This window comes from Homalodisca vitripennis, chromosome 3 (assembly GCF_021130785.1).
Source record: "Homalodisca vitripennis isolate AUS2020 chromosome 3, UT_GWSS_2.1, whole genome shotgun sequence".
NCBI lineage: Eukaryota > Metazoa > Arthropoda > Insecta > Hemiptera > Cicadellidae > Homalodisca > Homalodisca vitripennis.
The window spans coordinates 177,578,741-177,593,358 of NC_060209.1; positions in this window are offsets into that span (position 1 = coordinate 177,578,741).

Below are 14,618 nucleotides of genomic sequence, written 5' to 3' on the forward strand. Positions count from 1 at the left end.
TTTTTCAGCACACAACTCTTTGGGATTACCTCGTCGATATTGTCTCAGTGTTCCACATACATAGGTTTTCTTGCTTAGTAATTGTTCAGCAAGAGGAACACTGTTTTAGAAATTATCGCAAAATAAGGTACGGCCACTATTCAGCAACTCTTCCATCAAATGTATTACAACTTTTAGTGCATGACCAACGTTAGCCGTGTCATCACTTTTTCCTGCATATACTTTGACTTTTTGTGTGTAGCCAGATGTTGTGCATATTTTTAAATTTTTATTCCATATTTATGGGATTTTTGAGGGTTATACTGGCGGAAGATCAGTCTTCCCCTCCAAGGCACCATCGACTCGTCAATGACGACTTCTTCCCCAGGAACATATATGTTTTTGAACAAAGTGTTCAGTAAATTGGTTAGCTCCTTTATTTTAGAAAGCCTAGGTTCAACTGTATCAACAACATCATTGTTGTGAAAATGAAGGCACTTTAAAATACTCTCGAACCTGTCCCTGTTCATTGTATTTTTGATCAGGTCTTTTTTGTAAATATCTTTACATGACCAGTATAATCTCATGTGGGGTAAAGGACACATACCCATTATCATAACAATACCTAAGAACTGCCTTATTTGGTCTCTGTCAACTGGAAGCCAGTGACGCATCATAGATCTTCGGCTTACATCGTTATTGGTCAAAAACTGATCTGCAAACTTGTTTGTTTCCGTCACAATAAGGTCCAGTACATCGTTATTTAGAAACTGTTCAAAAACCAACATAGGATCAGAAACATCAACATTGAGCTGTAAGCCAGATATTCCAGTAAATGGAAACTGCCTAACAGTTTCTGTGCATTCTCCCCAAACTCTTACAATCTCAGTTTGTCGTTGAGGCCTATGAGGTTCAACATTATTGGGGTGATGATCATTTTGTGGATTATTTTCAGCATGTAAATTATTTACAATCTGGGGGGGGGGCTGAGGATTAGCTACAATGTCAATGTTTACAAGCTGTTGATTACTTACAGGTAGCGGGTTATCTTCCACATCACTCATATCATCTACAGATTCTGCCCTGCTGTCATCAGAGCAGATAGACGAAGGTACATATTCGCTTCCTGAGTACTCAAAATCAGTTAGTTCATTTATATCAAAATCATCGTATCAAAAGCGTTCTCAATGTCACTGTCATCCATCTCCCAAGCTAAGATTCAAATTGCACAATAACAACTAATATAAACAATATAAAAAACCACAACAGTAGCACTGAGCTAATTGTGATAAACAGAACACAAGCTGTTGTGAAGACGTAAGAGCACTGAACAGCCGCAAGTGAGTGACTAGGTTAGCTTGATGATTGCGCGGGAAGAGAACAACAACAAGGAAAAACGCAGGAAAGTAGTGATGTGGCTCGCCACCCGCCAGCAGATCATAGCAAAGAGTAGGTTAGGTTCAGTAAAACAGTTTGTCACCGGTGACACACAATGCCCATTGAAGCGAAGGGCAATGTATAGGCGTCGTGTGCCACGGGTGACACACTGGTTTTAACTTATTCATATACATTTTATCATTGTTTTTCAACCTAAAATGCATTATTTATGCATTATAGAATGGTTTTAGGGAGAACAACGTTTATGCCTATTTTGAAGATTTTGTGTTATATATGACTGCTCAATATGTAACAACACGTAAAATTGTCGTCGTCGTGAACGTTTTAAACACTCTTGGTTTCTTACATTTCCTTATGAAGAACAACAGCATTTTGTGGCTTCCTGCGGCATTGCTACAAATTGTAAATTGTGAGTCTGGCTTTAGCATGCTTTGTTCCTAACACAGGGTCATTTTTAGCAGCAAGTGTGGTTTTTTGAAGCATTTTGTAATTTAGGCCTGTTTTATCATTGTAGACTTGTTCAGGTACAAGTTTCTGTTCTATGACAACCCTCTCAAATTTGTTTATAAATTCTTTATTAGCATTATCATCAGCTGAGTTTTTCCCCGCAATTATAACATATTGTATGCCATGACGCAATTTCCATTTATATAGCCTCCCTTCACTAGCGCTAAACATTTTTAGATCACCTCCTAACTTTTCATGCAATTTTATGGCTTTTTCCTTTACAACAGGGCCTGAGAATTGTGTTCCTTTGCGCCTTTACTGATGAAAACCATTCATAAGGCTTCATGAACAAGTTCCAGTTTTTCAACATTTTTCTGTTTTTTAATGGATCATCTGTCTTGACTGTCGTTGAGTACGCTTCCAGACCTTTACTGCTTTTCTTCCAGTACTTTACCATACTCACCCCTACACCCAACTCAGAAGCTAGCTTAATAACAGACTCACCATGGTTCCAACATTGCAATACTTAGTTTTTGTTCCAGGGAAACACAAAACACATTTATGTTTTTGAATTACAACTGTCACACACATAACCTCACATTAAAGCACTTCACAATCCGTAGTCATGAATTGGGGAAAAACACAAACAGTATTAACGTTAACAAACATAGAACAGTACAAGATTGTACTCAGAGTACCATTCCACATCAACAACCACAGCTGAACCGACGGTTTGTGGTACATAAACAAAGAATATTGTACTGTAGATGAGTCTGAACAGGCTTGCCAACGGAGTATGGTCAGATCACACAGACGGTTTGACATTAGGTCAGATATTGGGGAGGAGTCAGATCTGGGAAGGTCGGATGTGAGAGGTTCTATGGTACAACATAATTAAAATAAAATGTGATTTGGTATAAGTAGTTATGTATGCAAAAAATTACGGTGATCAGTAGTCGCTGATCCTAAGTTTTACAAAAATATTTTGTAATTGGAATACACTGGTTTGGTGTGAGGAGCCATTGTATGTTAAGTAAGATACTGTGTTCTGCAATCAGTTGTGAAATTAAGTACCTTTGCTAGCCAATGTTTAAAAAAAATGTATTTCTACTTCTAAATAACAGGAGATATGTGTATGTATCTTAATAATGATTTAATGAGGTGGTAACACTGAATCCTTCGGTAATTGTTACATTAACGGCTGGAGCGCCAAAATACGAGTTTCGTGTTATGCGGCACCATATTTATAAACGTAAATGAAAAATAATATTGAAATGAGCAGATTTTTGATCCAAATGAACAATGTTTTTCTTAATGTCGAGCTACAAATTAATTATTTGTTATCGAGTTGAGACGAGTGCCTCCGGCCATCAGCGTGGGCTTCGGCAGCACCCGCTGATGTTAACGAAAGAAAAACATTCTTCGAGATAGTAACTATCAGTAAAATATCAAATTCTAGAGGAGCTGATCAGAAATAAAAATTGAATTGTAATGCAAAGGCAATTATGTAGAGTGTAAAAAATGGTACTTTGGGATTATACCGACCACACCCAGACATAAATCGTTATTTGACATTTTGCTTCTACTGATTACTAGATTAGCGTAGAACAATATTTTGTCAATATAAAACAGGAATTGTCTTATCGCAAACCCCTCCGCATCCTCAGACAGAGGTCAAAGTCGAGCGGTCTAGTAGATAACATGGTTGCAGAGTCTCGCCGCCCGTTCAGGTGGTGCGTCGCTTTGTTGCACTTCCGTGTTTTACTCCTACATTTCTCCAAACACAAAAATTCAACAAAAACAAACATTATCAAACAAAAACTAACCTCTTTATTAAAAAAACACACAAAGCTTGTTTTTATTCTTGATCACACTCCGCCACCCAAAATGCGAGTGCCTCCGGCCATCAGCACGGGCTTTGGCAGCACCTTCCGCGCTGATGTCAACGAAAGAAAAACATCCCTCGAGATAGTACCTATCAGTAAAATATCAAATTCTAGAGGGGCTGATCAGAAATAGAAATTGAATTTTAATGGAAAGGCAATTAGGTACCTATGTACCGTGCAAAAACCTTAAATAATCATGTGATGCCGTGCGGCCTACCGTAATCGGGATTCTCGAGAAAGATAAGATAACAGCGACATCAATACCGATCACTATACCTGGAAATGCTTGTTGATTGATGGAATGTTAGTTCTGTTACTCAACTACATCGTTTTATAACGTTCTAAGTTCATTGAAAAAAGTTTAAGCGTTGGGGGCATATAACGGAATCTGACCACATAACAATAATTGATAATCGTTGTAAGTTTGTAATTCTGTAATTAAAGAGTTGTTTTTTCGTTGTATCATGTTTGTTTCTATAAATTTATATTTTTGTTTTCTTCATACTGGTGTGGTCGGTATAATCCTAAAGTACCTAAAAAACTTAATAAATCATGAAAAACCCAATATAAATATAGGACATTTATAGAGAACACTTACCATTAGTGTGTTCCACAGAATGTGCAGAAACTAAATAATCTCGTTTCGGTCGAAATGTAAACTCTTAACATGCCCGACAAAACACTTCGACACACCAATTCACTACGATTGTTCGAACTAGTAAATGGTTGATCCATGATCGTCACACACTCACTCGATCCAAACTATAGTACACGATATCTAGTGAAGCACTGACTTCTGCCCGGAGCGTTCAGATAACAGATACACTATCAGTCCCAGCCATCAGCCCCAGCCGCAGATAATATTTATAGATATCCAGACACAGCACACAAACAGAACATTAATACAATAAGAACTTAACTATTTATGTATATACCCTCTAAAACCATGTTATTTGTCATTTGCACCCCTAAAACCATATTTTTTTGTTCAGGAGCATGAGCAGAATACGTTGATAACGTCAAATTCGTGATTTGCCAGGTCGGCCTTTAATCTTATAATTTCCAATCCTTCAAAGATTATACTGCAATACACTTTTTCTCTTATGGCTTATTACATTTTTGGACCCTTTACATTAATCGCAATAGTTTCCTCCCATCTCTAAGTACATATCTTGAAATCACTTTTTGGGTGTAAAATGTTTACTCTATAGGCCTACATTTTATTTTGCTACTATCACAAAACCAGAAGTAACGGTATATCCTGAACCAGGTAGTATTAATATATATGTGTATAAATATATATACATTAATCAAATTTGTGTTAATGGCAAATAGCCTTATTTAATTTTTCCAATAAACATTGAATCACAAAAAGTACTTGTTCCGCCGGGACTCGAACCCGGATCTCTCACTTGCCGGGTAAATGTGCTACCATTACACCACAGAGCCCTTACTTTTTACGATTCAATTGTATTGTATTTGGCCGTATCTGTCACATGATGCATTTAAATAACCAAACTAACATATGATCGGAAGACCAAATACCTGTCAAACGACTTTTTGTTTACATTAATCAAATTTGTATAAATGGCAATAGCCTTATTTAATCTATATATATAAAAATGAATGTTTGTATGTTTGTCCTTTATGGAATCGTGAACTATTGGACCGATCATGATGAAAATTTGTACGTATATGTATTTTTCCACGGAGAAGGTTTATAAGCTATGCCCATCCCTTTCCCGATTCAGGATTCCGCCCCACTGGTTACAGAAATACCCATAAGAAATGCATTGCAGCAAACATATGTTAACGTCTTTTCAAATTTTTAATCAGCTGTTCTTTGTAAACATATATTACACTTATAGTTTTAAAGCATAGAGTAAGCTTAAGAGAAACGACAAATTTTGTTTAAACTGTTTTTTGCAATCACTGTTAAACATAGACTTTACTATCCAGATAATACAATTCAAATTTGACGTAAAAATTCACCTTTAACTGCAATATTTATTTAATATAAACCATGCTCATGCTTGATCAGAAGAGTAATGCAGATATCATAATTACTATCTTACGTTGGCTACAAATATAAAGAATGTTATAAAATCAACCTTAGTTGTTTTTTTTGACAGAAGTATGGTTCTCAAAACTCCGTGTGTACATATTCTCTCGATCGAGACAACAAAGCAAGCTCAATCGTGGCATCGGAGATATAACTAATTTAATCTAAAATTTATTATAGTAAAAAAAAAAATTTACTAAGTAATATAAGGACTTCGGTTCTTAAGATTTGCGTACGAAGCCGTGGGTAACAGCTAGATAGAGGCAGGAATATGGTACATACCTTCATAATACGCCCAAGAGGCTCACGATGGAACGACTATCAATTATCTCAGCAATGTTTAGAATGTGATAGAAAAAGAATAAGTGAATATAGTGTACTGTTTTCAACGGGAAATTGCGTGCGAAGCCGCGGGCAACTTTTGCAAAAAATTATTGAAATGCGCAGCAAAGCGCGCCGGGCCCGCTAGTTTTTTAATAAACATTGAATCACAAAAAGTACTTCCGGGACTGACTGAACCCCAACACTGGATCTCTCACTTGCCGGGTGAATTTGCTACCATTACACCACAGAGCCCTTACTTTTTACGATTCAGTGATATTGGATATTGTATTTGGCCGATTCAATTATAATGTATTTGGCCGTATCAATATGTATAATTATATATATAAGTAAAAAAGATAATAATGTGACATAACCTCAATATCCAATTGACTGTTTAGATATGACAATAAAATTGAGCTGTGGTTAAATGAGGCACATTAACTTTTATACCTTTCTGGTAACATATAAAACATGTTAACTGCTACATCAAATAAATATTAAGTAAGTAATTGACTTACATTTTTTGAGAAATATAGTAGTGTAAACTGCCGCCAGTATATGTTATACTCAACACAAGGCACAAGAACAACTCATAAACATTTAACTTAATTGACTACTGACAGGGTGGACTAGACCTACAAAAAGCTTCTCTCTTTTGCCTGGAGAATGGCTTAGGGAATGTCCCATAAAACCTCGACGTACACTTTGTTTTTCGTGAATTTAGATAGACCAAATCGGACAACAATTAAAACGCAATACAATTTTGTAATTTATTTAATACAAACAAAGTTACAGATTAAAATAAAATACACAGAACTGTGTAGTATAAGAATAAATGAGTTAATAATCAATTGTTAAAGAATCGTTGAAAAACTACATTATTGACTTTATATTCTAGTCTTCTTCTTTGGCTTTTATACAAATAAATCAAACCAAAAAAGTTAAGGTTTATTAATATAAAAAAATAAATTATGGTTTCAGTATAAGAAAAATGAGGACATAATATTGTTAAAAAAATTGCTGAAGCGAACAATTCAGTTAATCAAGTTCTTCTGCTATACACTTTAGCAAACTAATACAAAAACATTTGAACATGAAAATTAGTGTTCTTATTTCAGAACCTAACGCTTTTTTTTTAAACATACTTTTCGTTGTTCCTAAAGTTCTTGTTCTCTTGTAAGTTGAAATAAAGTCAACACTAGACATGTCTAAATTTAAAGTTATTGCTCTGCTCTAATTACATCGACAGAACATCAATTCCGAACGTTTATCCGTTTTATAGACACAATTGAAAACATTCTTTAAGCACAGCGACGTAACTAGGTTATTCAGCACCCGGGGCAAACACCTATTTTGGCGCCCCTCCCCCCCACCAATTGAACTGAAACTAATTCCTTATAACTCCTCTTAAAAAGTGTGGTGTGTCCATCGGTACCGGTACGCTACATTAATACTATCTTGAATCTTGATCTTAAAATACTCAACCTCAAGTTCAAAGTATATAGGCCTAAATATATTTGGTAAATAATAGAATACGTATTTTCAAAAACAAATAGTTTATTTCAAAACAACACCATTTATACTAAAACACTTATGATAGTAAATTATGTAAAATATTGATTTTAAAAACATTTAATTGTTCTTAGAATTTAACTTTTCGGGCTTTTCTTGCAGCAAATGTACTGACAATCTCACTGAAGCATAGTTTTGAGGCTACCTGGTGCTCAATGGAAATAATCCCTAGGTTTGTCAGCCTCTGTTGCCCTGTCAAATTCCGTAAATAATTTTTTATTATTTTAAGTTTACTAAAACTTCTTTCATTCGAAGCCACTGAAACCGGGAATTGTCAAGAAGATCCGTAAGGCAGTCATTATGTTTGGATATACATCCTCCATTTTGTTCACACACACAAAAATTTCAGAAGATCAAATCGAATTGGCTGTTTGGATATTTGGTACTAAATCCAAACCATGGTATTTGAAACTTTCCACTTCAGTTGCCAATTCGTCTTTGTCCAAGTCTTCTTTATATTTGGAGGCTAATTCAATTGCTTTAGCCTTTAGGTCATCCCCACTCATTGTTCCAAAGCTAGCTCCGTTGAGAAAACCAAACAAATGATTTATGTTTTGAATAGAGTTGAATCTTTCTCTGAGTTCACAAAGAATGCGATCGACGATTTTCTAATAGCTGCTGTTGAAATTTCTTCTCTTCTGAGAATTCAGGTGCTTCATCTTCGGCATTCTCATCAAACATGCGCTTTTTTCTTCTCTTTCGAACTACTTTGAAATGAGGATCAAGGCCAAGATTTGTTTGCCATTTCTTTGGCTTCTTTCATTGCAGCGTTTGAATAGTTTGCCCTTTCCGAGTCTAGTTCAGAGATCAATCGACTGATGTGTTTGGCCGATCTATGTATGGTGATATTCTCCACTTGTAGGAGCTTGTTCACAATGTCAATGCGGGTCAATTGCTTGTACCAAAAACAGAGAGAACTATAAACTCAAACTGCTTGACATTTTTCAAAAGATTAGCTGCTTCAGTTTTTGTTTCATCTGAGGTAGTTAGGCTGGTTCTGAGGTCATTTAAAGCATTTATAATTTTACCTAGATGCTTGTATATAACTTGTACAGCTTCCCTCTTAGTCGACCATCTGGTGTTACTTTGTAGTTTTAGAGATAGAGGGACATGTTTTAATAAAACCTCCCATCTATTGGTCGAGGAAGCAAAAAAAATTGTACAAGCAGTTAAGAGTTCCAAAGTATGACTGTACCTCCCCTGACATACTAGCAGCATTTGCACCTACTAAATTTAAGGAATGAGCCGCGCAAGGCACAAAATAAGCCAGGTTGTTTTCGGCAAGAATCCTAGATTGGACGCCTTTGTATTTGCCCAGCCATATTCGAACCATTGTCATAGCACTGGCCCCGGCAGTTCTTCAAATCTAAGCCATCTTTTTTGATTTTCTCTGAAATTTCTTGCGAAAGACCCAATCCAGTTTTTTCACCAACTTTTACAAAATCAATAAAACTCTCCACTACCTCCGGACCCTGTTCGGTGATTTTCACATAACGAAGGACTTGAGACATTTGCTCCAAATGACTTACGTCGGGAGTACAGTCAAACATAATTGAAAAGTATTTTTTGAAGCCTTGATGTCACAAAATATGTTTTCTCTGACTTTTCCTGCAATAATGTCCTAAAAATTCATTCTGGATGAGCGGCGAAAAGTAACTGACTTGGCCTTTTTTTATGGCGAAGAATGTGCTCTTTCAGAGGTGCAATGGTAATGAGATACTAGTTCAATAGTGTTCAAAAACCTACCGCATCTAGGGTCACTGAAATCCAGGTTTTTCATTGGAGCCTCGTAATGGCTGCCATCTTTTGCTAGGTGTAAGATTACATCAAATGATAGCATACAAAACACCCTTCCAGTGTGCCTCTTCAAGTGCAATCATGTCTTGTAGTTCTTTGTCAATGCCAGAACGTTTACTTAAACTAGATTCTAAATTTTTCCAAGCACAAAAGCACTGTTTGTGATTTAAGGAGTTCTCATGCTCAGGAATCCGTTCACTCAATTTTCTTCCACTGAGTGAACCCTTCATCTTTGGCTAAAGCAGAAAATCTTATGTGGATGTTGATGTTCAGTGTGCGAAAAAAGTTTGCATGGGATACAATACAAGGAATTGTTTGATTTGCTATAGACTAGCCATGTTCGATGTACTTTTAAGCCATTAGGCATAATTTTTTGTAAACCACTCTTTAGTCAACTGTCTCCCATCTCTTAAAGTATTGTTAAGATCAGTTCTATTTTCCCTTCATTCAATAATCTCGATACGAGAAAACATCTGTCCTGCATCCGAAATGGTATTAGGCCACTTCCCCGGATCTTTTAGATCAATAGATTTTAGTAGACTCACCATGGGTTGGATCAGTTGTCAAACTCGTAGACGTACCATTATTATACTTTTGCTCCGGTTGAAACATCTCGATCTCTTCACCCTCGACGTCATCCTGGGTGACCGTTGGTACAACTGGAAGTTCTTCCAGCTGAAGATTTTCCGTACCAAGATTAGCATTAGTTGAAAACACGTCTTGGACTGCATCAGCTGATGACCCTCCATCTTCAAAAGTCGTACTTGTACTACAGCTGATTTCATCTGAAAAAATAAAAAATTCGAGTTACCTTCATTCGATAAAATAATATTATTGGTATATTTGTCAATTTTGTGGTAGAACTTAGCTGTTTAAATTGGTGCCGTATTTATCTAAAAGCATAGTTTTAACGCTAAATTAAACAATACTGCCGACAAAGCATCTCCTACTATACTATTTTTTTTAAATAAATTTATGACGTTCTTAGTTCTTGGTTAAAGCGAATGTCGTCTTCAAGTGTGACGATGACTAGATTTGCTGCTTGTTAGCGTTTCTAAGAAATAGCTTAAGAAGAAGAAAGCTTAAACCCTGTGTTCAATTATATATTTTTTAAACACAGATTCATATCAATAGTACGCTGCTACAGTTACAGAAAAGTTAATTATGATATATTTTTAAGGTTTCAATAAGTTAATCATTAATCTGTATTAGTTAATAAATACAAAGTAACAAAGTACTGTATATCTATCTTACCTACCTTTTACTGTTTGTTTCATTTAGCCATGATGATAGAAGAGACGAGATTGATGTGCTTCTTTTTTTCTCTCTTTAGCTCTTTTGCGATTTTCCGCACCAGACAGTTTTTTCGACATGACTAATATTCACAAACACGAAATAATATTGCTAGTAACACTCAAAGAAACAGCTTCCGCAACCACTTTTACGTGAACCGAACCACTGATGATGTATATAATGAAGTAGAAGTATGAACTATTGTCAACAATAGTAGTGCACAACTGCACAACATACGCAGTTAGTCTGTTAGTCAAGGTCAGGTCCAGCGAGCATCGATGTGTTTGTGTTTGTGGCAATGTGGCATGTGTGGTGCGGTGAGAGGGATGGGGGAGCTGCGGGTGGGAGCCGGGAGGGGAAGGAAGTGTCTGACGCCGCGCCGTCCCTAGTGAGTCATTCCACAGATAACACAGTGTGCCCATACTCGTTCTGTACAAGTTCATGCAGACCGTAAACATGATTCGTAAATAGTCAGATAGCATTCATCATTTCACTTTGCATTTTCTTAGACTTAAATCAAATAAAAAATAATAAATATAATGATTTTCTTTTGCAACACACCTCGCATTAAAAAATATTTTCAACAATTTTTATTAGAAAAATCTGTGGCCGTGTTGGCGCCCCCCCAACAACTTGCGCCCGGGGCACATGCCCCGCGTGCCCCCCCCTAGTTACGTCGCTGTTTAAGCATAAGCACTTGCCTGCACTGATTATTTATATCTTAAAACCCCATAATTTATCTTTTGTCATAATTTTAAAGTGTTATACTAATGTATGTAAAACTCTGAGGACTATATATATTTTTTATAAATATTTTTCAATGTCATGATTTTTAGGTTAAGTGTAGAAGCAAAGACAAAATTGTAGTTAAATAATTTCAAGTGACGGTGACAACGATAAATGACTGATAAATCAAATGCCTAAAACACTGTAAATAAAATTAAGTTATTACAAAGAACTTCATATTTACCTGTCAGGAGATAAATTTGATATTAACTCGCTATCACACCAACTGCTGCTTGGTTCACGAGCTGGAAAGGTCTCTGGTTGATAAATCAACCATTTGTCACTCTTCAGATTAAAACTGACAACAGGAAGCAACAGGCAAGCTGAACAAAATTAGTAAGCTTCCATACAATCTACCAAGCTACAGGAAACAACAAGAACGACAACTCCATGCTCTATCACCGAATTATGAACCATATTGTAAATGGTTGAATTTTTAACCGGAGACTGTTCCCGCAAAAGTAATAAAATTTCCTTGCCCATACAAAGGCAAATTAGGTGGTTGATTTTTCAACCGGAGACTGTTAAAGGTTTAAGGACAGATGAAATCTTATATAGAGCGTTTTCTTCATTTAATTCAAAGTGCTTTCAAATTTCCTATGAGAAAATCACATTTTCGAGTGTGTTCAAAATGTTTTCTTATATTGCATTTGAACTTTCTGAACAACGTTTAAAAAAGTAATAAAGTTTATTTTTACAGCCCTTTTCGATAGAACAATACTGCTCACAAATATTACCTCTTTCTATTACCCTTGTTATATGTTTCAAGTCATTATACTTTTTCTGAGGTCGAGGATTGTAAAGAATTTAGGACAACTTCTTTGGCCAGGGGCCCAAGCACTTACTTTAAATAGAGTCACACTTTGTCTTTCTGCAGATGCTTTTTAGCAATGTTAGACTCAGTAGACGTACAATTGTATTGCAACAATCAATTGGGTTGTATGAAATATGTTTTACACGATGAAATGTTGTAGCTAATTCAGCAAAAATAATTGTATCATTTTTCGGACTGTTTTCCTTTGGGAAGAAGTTGAAAGTACCAACAGGATATGATTTTCTGCAGTTATCCTCCTCTTATGCTCTACACCAGCAACACGATGCTTAACATAAATAATTCCACAGTTTGAAATTGAAAAATCTGTTACAAAGTTTACAAGCCTACCCACTAGAGCGTGTCATACCGATCATCGTGTGAAAGTGAACGACTAGAAAAAGAAACAACATATCGTACAATGAATGTATATATATAAAACACTAAATTTATTGTTTCCGGAATCTAGTCAATGTAAATTTATTCATCAAAACTGATAAAACATATAACTGTAAGTTACCACAATCTTTACTAAATAATTTTATTGTTAATCTTATGAACAATTGACTGGATTGATTGATATGCCTTTGATTTATCATAAGTTAGATGATTCCCTTACAAATGTTTTAGATAAATTACTAAAAATAAAACAGACACCTTGTTGAGTTAATTAAATCAGTATGCCCTGACTCAGATATAGCTAAACAATATTTGTGATCATACAAAATATTCAGCTCTTGTGAACAACGTAGTTGGAAAAAATAGGTTTGAAGAAAATATTATTTTTAAAATCAACTTTAGTTTGTTAGTTGATAAGTCCACTGATACTACATGTGAAAAACATCTTGCTGTTACTAATAAGAACATTTATCAGCAACCGTGATATTCAAGATTAATTTCTTTGCCTCCTACCAGTAACAGATGGGGCATAAGATGGATTGTACACAATTATTCTAGTTTTTAATTAGCACAACTGTCCATACAAAAGTAATATGGTTGGATTCGGTGCTGATGGTACTAATACAATAATGGGGTCGAACCATTCAATACAATCCCTTTTGAAACGTGTTATTTTGATAACTTATTCGTTACCTATCAATTATGTACCGTATGCCATTTATTGGTACCTTGTGCTTCTAATGCTTGTGAAAAAATTACGAATGAAGATGAAGAGCTAATGAAAAATGTTTATATATTTTTAGTATAGCAGCAAAAGTCAGCATGAGTTTAAACAAAACTTGTGGAAGTTAAACCCCACACATTCCTTTAAGGCTATGTCAGAAAAGATTGCTTTCTATTTTTTCATGTATAGAACGTGTTTTGGAACAGCACTAAGCTCTAAAACGATATTTTTAGACAGATTATTTGATGGGCATGATTTTAGGCATGGTTAATGCTCAAACTATCTTTGACAAGTTAACATTAATATTAATAAACTGTATCTTGAATTTCTGAAACGTCGAAATATTTACTGACTTAAACCATGAATTTCAATAAGAGAAACCTAAACTTGGACACTTGTATGACAGATTTTAAAAAGCAGATCCAACAATACTGGACTCCTACATGGAGCCTGAATATTTCAATAAACAGACGTTTCAAAACTTTAGTATAGAAACCCCAAATATTTCAACAAGTTAGAAAATATGTATTTAGTTCCCAAATATGCTGATGGTCTTATAGCAAAATTAGGGTTGACTGTAGAATAGATTACGACTTTTAGAATTGACGGTCTAAACTTGTATGTTGACTGTGCCTATCAGATGTATTCAAGATTTCCCTTGAAAATGATATGGCAGGAAAATTTGAAACATCTTCAGTTTTTAGATATAAATCAAATCCATCCAATCGATCTCTCCAGCAGTAAATGCATTTATATTAAACGTTGATATTGATTTAGTATTAGTTGATAGGGAATATAAAGCTATTAGAATAACTTTAATTGACTGGAACAGACAAATCAATACTCTCCTTTTGGGGAGAAGTTAAGGAAATGAAAATTGAATTTATAAACTATTTACCTCTTTGATGGATTTGTAGCATATATGTTTACATTACCTCATAGTAGTGCTTGCGCAGAAAGAATATTTTTTGCAATAAATTTAAAGAAGACAAAAATTAGAAATATATTAGAATACAAAACACCAACGGGACTTTTTCATTCTAAGAATTTAATGAATGAAAATGAATTATACTGTTTATATTTTAACATTCGAAAGAAAATGTTTGAAAAACATTACAGCAAAATGTATTGATAATATAC